Source organism: Schistocerca serialis, chromosome 1 (assembly GCF_023864345.2).
Source record: "Schistocerca serialis cubense isolate TAMUIC-IGC-003099 chromosome 1, iqSchSeri2.2, whole genome shotgun sequence".
Lineage (NCBI taxonomy): Eukaryota > Metazoa > Arthropoda > Insecta > Orthoptera > Acrididae > Schistocerca > Schistocerca serialis.
The window spans coordinates 965,806,511-965,817,783 of NC_064638.1; the positions used below are offsets into that span (position 1 = coordinate 965,806,511).

An 11,273-nucleotide genomic window follows, 5' to 3' on the forward strand; every position below is an offset into this window, starting at 1 on the left:
ATTTGCCTCAAGCGATTTAGGGAAGTCACGGATAACGTGAGTTTGAACCATCGTCCTCCCGAATTCGAGTCCAGTGTGTTAACCATTGCGCCATTAACCATTGCGCCACCTCACTCGTAATGGTGATACGAGGGGCAGGCCAAATAGCTTTTACTGAATACTGCGCTACACTTCAAAGTGACACGGGTACATAGGACTATTTTACACTACAGTCGCCATGTCTCTGTAAACAATGGACGGAATTTTCTATCAATCGTTGGATTCCTCGATGACAGAAATCCGCTCCTGTGTTCATGAAGAATCACTATGTGAATGTCCTGATGTTGGAATATGTCTTTCCTTCTACATGTTCTTTCGGCCTGAATTAAGAAGGGAACAGCCTGGTGTAAGATTTTGGCTTCCCGACCAGTATCAATCATGTGTGTGCGACCATGGTCAAATTTTGGAACCATTTCACTAGGGCTGGACGGGTCATGCCTTTAGTTGATATACCGCCAGATATTCACGGTGAATCTGTGTGCAGTTTATAAATTTTTGCCCACCAAAATTGCACTGTCTCAGGTACTTCAGCTTTGGAGTACGTTTCCAATTGCATGGACAGTTTAATCGTATACTGTGGCGCATCTGTTAACCGTATTGCAGTAGTACTGTGTCTGCAGGAAACCGGGTGCGTGTACTCCCTTCCAACGATATTCCACAATGTTGTGCAGAATTCTTAGAGCGCGACGACATGTGTAACTTAATTGTTCGAGTCCCAACGTACTATCAAGCATAAATGGCAAAGCAAATCTGTGTATGGAAATGTTAGAAAATTTTTAATACTACTGAACAGTAAACTACACAGTTTCAGGGAAATAGTATAAATTGTTCACATTGGTCGTTTATGGTCAAAAATATCCTTCATAAAGCAGTACATTCGTGGCACTCTATGATTTCTTATGGGAAGAGATTTTCTATAACATGGTAGGCGTATTACTATTTAAAAAGTACCGGCGAAAATATGTCAAAATTTTTGTAATTGTGTTTTGTGAGGAACCACTATAACTCAACATAGTTACACAATTTTATGAAATGAAGCATTGTAACATAATCTGTTCACTTTCCTGTAGCAGGCTCTCCGAAGCTCTTTGTCTATCATTTATCTGCAAACGCATCACATATGTTTCCTTCTATTATAAACACAAAATATAACACAATTTTATCACTACGTAGTAGGTGCCAAATATACTGCTCAACAAAAGTTTGGGATACTATCGTAAAATGTAGTCTTCGATACTAGAGGTATCATTGACCTAGGAACTTCATGCGTTATCCAGTTAGTTCCCATATACTGGACGGTGTTTACTACCGGCATTCTTTGTGGTCGTATCCTATTCATGTAAACATACCACAGCCGCAGCGGCAACCCCCAACAGTCCAGCATCAACAACACCTTCATTCAATTTACATACAGCACTGCAGTAACAAGTCACGTAGAGGCATACAACACTTTGACAGAGTCAGGATAGTGGCTTTCATTTCAGCAGGTCGTACACAGCAAGACGTTGCCGATCGGTTACGTGTCACTCAAAGTGATTTGTCTGAGGTGTGGAGAAAGCAGAGAGAGGATGGGAAATGTGAACAGCAGACCTCATAGTGCATGTCCTCGCATGACTGCATCAATGCAAGATCGTTATCTTCAAGCGTCGTCTCACCGGTGGCCATCATTAACTGCCAGATGCATTGGAAATGAATTCTCCCGGCCAACAGGGATTCGCATTTCAGACCACTCAGTGCGTAGAGGATTGTATCAGGGTGCACTTCATTCCAGAAGACCAATGAGAAGTTATGCACTGAACCAATGGAATCGACGCAATCGAAGGACCTGGGCTCTTGCGCATAAACATTTGAGAAGCACTGGACGACACCAAGAACGTCGATTCGTTCAGGAAGTTCATCCATTGGCAGGTGGAAGTGTAATGTTCTCTACGGATAAAAACATCGTGCGGTGGACTGGACTCCTCTAATTCCCATCTACGGCAGTTTGATCGATCCCAGATACCTGCAAGAGGTTCTACAAACCATTGTAACTCCCTGCGGATGAGAAATCGATGATATCGTCATCCTGGTCAATGACAATGCAAGACGACACGGTACTCTACCAGTGTCTGGGTATCTTCAAAGATGCAAGATCAACTGAATGCATTGGCCAGGAGAGCCCCTAGACATGAATGCAATTAAACATGCATGGGACATGCTGAAGGTGGCCTTTGCACAGCGTCGGAATCCAGCTGACAATCATCAGGACCTCATTGAAGCTGTCATTGAGAGTGGGACCTTATATTCCGAGATAAACTTGACTTCATACGTGTGCGGGGAGGACATACAACTAAAGACTGATAATCATCAACATGAGATATATATTTTCACTGTTTTTTTTTCAGGACGTACACACAGGAGAGAGCCTGCATTGTTTTGTAATAATACCTTATAACTATAGAAAATCATTTTGTTTTCTGAAGGACTTATGTTCATTTTGTTAATAAGGTATCGTAAAACCATCAGTGGGTGTACTAGTCATTATGGTAAACTCTATGACATTCCAAACTTTTGAAGTGTGTATAAGGTCTCTACCTTGAGCAAATAGGCTCGCAAACCTTAGTCGAAACCGAAATTGTTCTCTCAATTGTTGTTGTTCAATACATGTCGAGCTTACGTAACTAGCAGCGTTCTTCTCAACAATGCTATTCTTTTTTGTGCTCCATCAGTACCTAAACTGGAAAATGGTAAACAGGAAACACAAAAACAGTGCATCAAGCAGCAGGGCAGAGGAAGACGCAGTGGCCACCCGGCTCGTTGTGGGAGGCGAGGCCACGGCTACGAGGTACGTGCAGAGCTTCACGAAAATGATAGTATCAATCTGAATGCTGACTCTGTATCATACTCAGTATCAGAAGCAGTTATAGCAAACATTCGTGACGTTTTTCAGAGAACTACCACTGAAATTATCGATTTAAAAAAGTATGTGTCTGAGTATGAGAAAAATACACGTTTGGAAGAAATTGTCTCTACTGCGATGGACGAGGTAGAACCGTACCAAAAGCGTGCAGCTGTTTGGTGTAGCAGAAGAATAGGCGGAAGACGCACACAACCTATTTATACAGGTTTCACGTGACAAATTAGGCACTGAAGTCAGTAAGGCAAACATCGACAGCAGCCATCGGGTGGGACGAAGGTCATCGGCTTCTAGGAAACCTCTTCCAGTGATTGCGAAATCTGTCTCATATCGAAAAGGGGCAGACATCTTCAGCCACAACAACAAGTTAGCCAGACGGGGCTTACAACAAGAGAAAATCTTACACAGGAACGTATTAAATTTTTGAACAATGCTATATCCCATTTCGGCCTTCAGCGTCGGAGGACTCCGGATGGCAGAGTAATTATCAACATTGCATTAGAAAAGAAGGCAGGTAAAATATGACAGGACTGAATAGCGAGCCGAAGTGAAAACTTAACAGCACTCACCTTGGTTTAACACTAATCTAGTGTAACATCCCTTGTACTCTAACTGCTATCTTCAAACTGTATAAATATCAGTAAGTCTTTATGTCTATGCTTTCACCTTGTGTTCCCGTAGCTGTAACTCTGTAATTATCTTTGTACTAGTGCTTTCAAGAGTTACAGTTATAGAGACTAAATTAAACTCCGTTCGTACAGGCCATAGAAGGCCCAACGGTACCGACCGTCTGGCCGCCGCCTCATCCTCAGCCCATAGGCGTCACTGGATGCGGACATGGAGGGGCATGTGGTCAGCACACCGCTTTCCCGGCCGTATGTCAGTTTACGAGACCGGAGCCGCTACCTCTCAATCAACGAGCTCCTCAGTTTGCCCCAGAAGAGCTCAGTGCAGCCCGCTTGCTAACAGCCCTTGGCAGTCCGGATGGTCACCCATCCAAGTGCTACCCGAGCCCGACAGCGCCTAACTGCGGTGATCTGACGGGAACCGGTGTTACCACTACGGTAAGGCTGTTAGCCATTACACTTACGTTTTGTGGTTTCAGTTCTCTGAGACTGTAGAAGTGTGTGCAAGATGCGTTTGACTGAGTGTGTGTGTGTGTGCGTGTGTGTATGTGTGCCTTCTGCTGACAAAGGCCTTAATGGCCGAAAGTTATAATTGTTTGAATCTTTTTGATGTGCCTATCGCGACTCAGCATCTCCACTATATGGTGAGTGGCAACTTCCTTCTCTGATAATGTTACATTCCATCCTGGATTTTCTATTGTTTGATATTTACCCTTAATGGTGTATTATTGAATTTAATTTATTGTTAACATCCCACTTCACTAATTTGAGATGTATATTTCAGGCCCTCAGTTTTCACGTCATACTACTGCTGGAGAAGTGGCTTCACCCGAGTACCTCTTCCATGAGTGAGTGTGTGTGTGTGTGTGTGTGTGTGTGTGTGTGTGTGTGCGTGTGTGTGAGTGTGTGTGTGTATGTGTGTGTGTGTGTGTGAATTACTAAGGGACCGAACTGCTGAGGTCATCGGTCCCTAGACTTACACCCATGCCCGAGGGAGGACTCGAACCTCCGGCGGGAGGGGCCGCGCAATCCATGTCATGGGGCCTCAAACCTAGCGGCCACTCCACACGGCTGCCTTCCCTTTCTTTAAGTCCCAACTATGTGCTTCTCAGACATTACAAGTGTAACAGAAGAGGTGGCGGTGTGAAAGTACATAAAAGTATAAACTCACTCCCTAATGTCCAAGAACCAGGGCAAACCAAACAAATATATGCTCACTGAAATTAAACCTCTCAACATATAATATCTTGTCTATGTAATGTCCAAATTATCCAAATCTGGGAAGCTCTCTATCTTTGAATCGAAACTCTCAGCTCTTGAATCTTTCTTGGAACACATAATAGTAGCCGAATGTGAACATAAATTTCATAAGCAATAGTTCTAGAGTTTCGAAATTCAAGAGCATTATTTCCTGCTCGAATCTTACACTGCTGCCACACGAGCCAACTGATCATACTCCAAACAGAGTAATTCGCACTCACCACATTTCTGCACCTGGATTAACCACTCACGATATAGTATTCGTTGCAGTGTCCAAAGAACAAACAGCGAGTGGCCTCTCTTAGAGATATTCAGCGCTTGAATTTGTCTGAGCTTACAACTGACGTCTATGATCACTCTTACCACGGAATGACAGTAAATAATTTCGACATAAATTATGAAGTATCTAATTTCACTGGGAGACTCAATAACTTATGTGAAAAGCACGCTCCGATAAAAACTGTAAGAGTGAGGAGGAAACCTGTACCATTACTTACCGATCAACTCAGACACCTTTATCGGAAGCAAAGTACACAGGAAATGTAAATGGCATCCGACCGAGAGTCATTTCGTCTCCAAGTGTGAAAACGCCACTACTTTAGTCAGTCGGCGAGAAATACAAAACTCAGGTATGCCCACTCGTTAACTGTTGACTTTCAGACACCCTCCATCTTGCCGAAAAATCTACAAGGGCTAGGTAAAGTCAAACCTCAATCTGAGCGGAGCCTCTCGTTCCTATTATGCATCTAAATGATTATTTCACCCATCACTCTACTGTACGTTAGTAACTGCCTCTGTCATGTTTGTCGGATATGGTGTGATAACGAATTTATTGCTTAAAGTGTAACGGCCTAATACCTGAAATATGTTTTGATCTTTGGAAACTTTGATATTATAGCCTATGATCTTGAGAGGCGGCATCTGTGTACTGTGGAGCATCTAAACTATGGTTTGGCCAACCATGAAGAATTTCATATAAGATAGCATTTCATGGGCTTTTATTTAAATGATCATTTTAGTATATGAAGTTACCACCCTTTCAGCACAAGACTTTTCTCAGAAGTTAAAATCATGTTGCACCTTCAGTGGCAGGGTAATATTTTAATTGTTAGTGTTTTGTACCATTTTCATCCCTCCTACGGGGGGTGCATAGTTTGTGTGATTGTGTAAATTGTTAAAACTCTTAGTTTAAAGTTATCTGGTGTGCTGCAGATTGCACCAGTGTTGTATTTCAGAGTCTGTTGTGAGCGGTCGTAACTACGGCCGTGTGAAAAGGGAGCTGCAAGGTCCTCTGCCCGAAAGCTCATATAGTCTAAACTTGTTTCTTTCTACCTCTGAATAAATTGTAACTTTGATATTTAGAGGGTGCTTTCTGATTATAATTTTAAATCTGTTTCTTTTAAAAAAACCTTTAGGCACTATTAAAGTGAATAAAATTCCCATTTTTTAAAAGGAATTTGGTTACGATTTCATCATTAAATCCCTGGCAACTACTTCCATGCTTACACAATGTGAATAAATGTGTTAATGTTCTTGATGAATCGCTAGTAAATGAAATAAATTCTTAAGAATATTTTTTGAAAATAAATCACGGTTCAGGAATCATGAAACCGCTACTCAAAAAAGGAATCTAGCAGAGAGCCTACTGACTACAGGACCATTTTGCGTGCTACCAGCATTTTCTTAGGCTTTGGAATACGTAATTCACGATCAGCTTACTGCTTACTTAACACCATATAACCTTCTGGATGAATGCAAATTTCGTTTCAGCAAAAATTGCAACACAACGACTGTTATTATAAAAGAGAGTGACGAAGTGAACCACCTATGGACAGACAAGAGGCGACTGTTACGTGCTACTTGAATTTCATCAAATCTTTCAACATGGACGATTTCTTCGCGTTCTTTGCAATGGTTGGATCCATACCTTACATACCTCCAACTATGTGTAATGATCGAAAAAAGAGGTCGCAATGGAAGAATGTAACATTCGGAAACCCACAAGGATCAGCATTGGTTCCATTACTTTTCGCATTACATACTAATGATATATCAGCTATCATCTCACACTGCAATTATCATTTATTCGCTTATAAACTTACGCCAAACATAAGTGCAAGCCCAACAAATCTACGAACAGGCATCCAGAACGTAAATACTGAGCTACTTTGACTTATCAGAACAAATGCGGAACATAGGTCTGAAATTAACCGATCTAAAACGAGAACAAACTTGGTCTTTCACAAAAGGCTTATTACTTCTCAGTTCAGAGAACATCTTCCGTACTTAACCCTAAACAGCATAGAAATCATATTATCTACTTCGGTAACGAATTTAGAGACAATTCTTAAACGTGTCCTAGACTGGACTGAACACACAGCTGCAGTCTCTACCTCAAAACTAAAAGTCACCAATACTCCTCATTCTAGATTATGTTGATCGTATTCACGAAAGACATTCGTATGAAAGCCCACGTCGGCTGCCATTGTTGATGAGTGCTTGTGTGCTACACATCTGTGATGTACGCTGTTTCGACTACATCAGTACAGCTAACGAACAATTTTTACAAGTTACATGTCAATAAGCATAGAGATTATCAAACCGTGTTGGCTGTATCTTCTTCTCCATTATTGCACCCCTTCCCATTTATCTTCAACCTTTACAGTACTAACTGAACAACACTGCAGAAATGCTCGTTCTGAACAGAGTAAAATCCAATCAGTATCACTACACAACACTGCCATATTCTCTAAATCATTTTTTTACCGTGCACCTGACTTTGGAACAATGTTAGGGAAGTTAAAATCCTACCAAACTTCAAAAGACAACTAATGAAGCACCTTATCACAATAACTCTGTCTTCTTGCAGCTTACTCTCATAAACACTCTCGCCCGACCACTTTTCCGTCTGCTTCTCTACAAAGTTCTCTATCAAAATTTTCTTCTTTCCTAGCAGCCATATCACTTCCATTTCAATTTTCTTCTCTTTTATTATTAATTGCACTTCTTCCAACACCAAACAAGACTTCAAAGGTGATAGATTAATCAATATCATTCTTAATGCTTTTATTATTTTATTATTATCATTAGTGTTACTGTTATTATTACTGCTGCAGACGACTGCTTTTGTTAATAAGGCAAAATTATTGTTGTTGTACTTGTTTATTAATAACTAACTAGCGTTATTCTTCATTCCTCCATTATTTTAACATGTGATGTATTATTATTGTTAATGGCAATTATGACTTTTATTAATAATGCAAATTTTTATTATTGCGATTATTATGTAATATTTCTTGTATGTGTTGTTCCTAGTCAAATTTAAGAGAGGACTTTTATGGCTGTAATCTGCTCAGACTAAATAAGCAACAAAAAATGCAGTACATATATGTGAGATATTTACTGCTAACGCCGATTCTCTTTTCTGAACCTCCGTGGTCTGCGGGTTTCAAAACCCCTTTTGCAGAGATTGTTGGGCATCTATTAGAGGGGATAACTCTGTATATATCACTCCGTTAAAAATCCATTAAGGCCCGAACTAACAAAATAGAATCCATTTGAATAAGGCCCAAATTAAGAAAGTGCAATCTTACCATTCTCACATGTGGTTCTACACTGATACCTACACAGCACAAACGAATCATTTTGTGTCATTTAGTGTCTGCTACATTAGCAAGAAAGAAACTTCTTTTTATGGTTTTAACTATAAATTTGTTATACTTCGTCGAAATGATCTCACAATGCCCCAACACCTCAAAACAAGTCAATAAAAGAGCAGCAGCTGTCTCGAAGTTCTTGAAGTGATTTACTTCACCTAACATGAAAATAATCTGCTAATCGATAAGTTGTTTCTTATGAGCACGACTATGAACAACAATGGTCTTCTTTTGATTCGAAAAGCTGACTTCCATCAGATACGAGAATATTACATTAATTGTTTTCACGTAGGTATTAGGTTACGCCTCACACTTGTTCTTTCCTAGTATCTGAAAAACTTATGCTTCAGTTAATTAAACATATGAAATGTGCTAATCCGAAATAAACTATGAGATTTGCACTAAGTTTGTAATTATTATTGTACTTCAAAATTTGCAGAAGCCTTATACAGTTCAACTGATTCATGTACAAACACAAGCCGCTTTCAGCATTGTTATACTTAAGACGATTCCTTGATACACGTTTGAAAATAATGTGAAAGGTGGGAGGCCTATTTGGTGAATGAAGAGCTCACTTACTAGACACAATAAATAGTTAAATTCAGTTCATAAACAAAGCAAGATCCAACACACATTGATCGTTGACATTAGTGCCAATATCCTATACATTCGACAATAAAATCTGAACAACCACAGTTTCCCAATGTTACTGAATCGTAAGACTATGACTTAAGAGCAGCCGATGTGGAGGACGAAATGCGAGAATCGATGAATGTGTTACTAACACAAAGGCAAAAGTGTGTGCCAGTAATCGACGTGTAAATAAATGGAACGTACGGAGGCTGCTGATTAGACAGCTATCTTTCAAATCCTGGTGTACGTTTTCTACGTTTTCGATCTTGTTTCATTCTAACCTCCAACAGTTCGCCTATAGTAATCAATTTTGCCTGATAGCGGCTGACAGTCTTCCTTTTTACGCATATCCCAAACGACAAACCTACAGGCGTTCGATAAAACTATGGAAACGCCGCGGGACTTGCACGCGGGAACTTAACTGCAGATGCTAACCTAGACATCAGGTTGCGCTGATGTATTTGACCATGAATGGCACCTGTACGAGGTCCTCAACATTTTACAAGCATCAATCGTGGTCAAAACAGTCTTCGTAGTCGGATGTATTATGTCGGGCAGTGTTTCCGTAGCCAAGGGAGGCGTGGTGTTCGGTGTTTCAACAGGCAGCGGATCTAAGATCTGTACCACGTACATTGAAAGAGGAAATCACAAGGCGGATTATGACTTGTGTGAAGTGATGATTCTGACGGAAAACCAGAAGATGATGGCTGCAAGAGTAACTGCAGAAATGAATTTCTCACTTGCGAACCCTATCAGCATTAAAACATCACAAAGACAGCTCCGTAACCAGGGAAATGCTGGGCGAGCTGGAATTTCAGAATCATTCAAGAGTGATGTAAATGTCCGAAACACGAAAACGTGGCACCGAAGTCATGAAACTTGTACAGTGGAATAGTGGAAGAATGTCATCTGGTTGGATGAGTCTTGTTGCACGTGTTTTCAACTTCTGGACGAATTTAGATCCAAGAGTGAAATATGGCGGGGATACGATGATTATTTGAGAACTGAATTTTTTAAATTTTTTTATTTAGTCTTCCAACTGGTTTGATTCAGCACGTCACGAATTCCCCCCTGTGCCAAACTCTTCACCGCAGTGTAGCACTTGCAACCTACGTCCTCAGTTACTTGCTGGATGTACTCCAATATCTGTCTTCCTCTACTGTTTTTACCCTGCACAGCTCCTTCTAATGCCATGGAAGTTATTCTCTGATGTCTTAACATATGCCCTATCATTCTGTCCGTTCTTTTTGTCAAAGTTTCCCGTATATTCCTTTCCTCTCCGATTCTGCGCAGATCCTCCTGATTCCTTACGTTATCGGTTCACCAAATTTTCTGTAGTACCACATCTCCTAAGCCTCTACTTCTTGCTGTTCCGGTTTTCCCAAAGATCAAGCCGATTTCCCTCGGCCAGCAATGCCTTTTAGCCAGCGATAGTGTACTTCTTATTTCCTCATTGCTCCGTTCGAATTAGGTCATTTTGCAGCCTAGGTAGGAGAATTCGTTAATTTCATCTAGTTTACAACCACCAATCCAGATGTTCAGTTTCTAGGTTGTTCATTTCTGCTACTTCTCATTACCCTCATCTTTCTTCGATTTACTCTCAGCTCATGTTCTGTACTCATTGGAATGTTCATTTCATTCCGCAGATCCAGTAATTCTCCTTTACTTCCACTCAGGACAGCAATGTCATTAGCGAATGTTATATCCTTTCATCTTGAATTACAATGCATCTCTGTAAACTTTTATTTCCGTCATCGTTTCTTCGACGTACAGATTGGACGATAGAGGCGAAAGACAACATTCCTACCTTTCACCCTTTTTAAATCGTTGTTGGTCTTCCACCCTTATTATTCCCTGTTGCGTCTCTCCCTACTGGTTACCCATATTGCCCTCAGAATTTCGAACGCCTTGGAACATTTGACATTGCCAAACGCTTTTTCTATGACGACAAATCCTGCGAACGTGTCTTGGTTTTTCTTAATTCTTGCTTCCATTATCTACCGCCATGTCAGGGCTGCTTCTCTGGTAACATTACCTTCCCTAACGCCAAACCGATCGTCATCTAACACATCCTCAATTTTCTGTTTCTTTTTTCTGTAAATTTTTCCTGTCGGCAACTTAAATGCATGACGGTACCATAACTGTTGTACTTGTCTGCCCTTG

At 40.7% G+C, this 11,273-nt stretch overlaps 1 pseudogene; it reads right to left on the reverse strand.

Moving 5' to 3' along the window:
* Nucleotides 1–3,895: 3,895 nt before the first annotated feature.
* LOC126425960 (5S ribosomal RNA) lies at nucleotides 3,896–4,013 on the reverse strand (annotated as a pseudogene).
* Nucleotides 4,014–11,273: the final 7,260 nt, after the last annotated feature.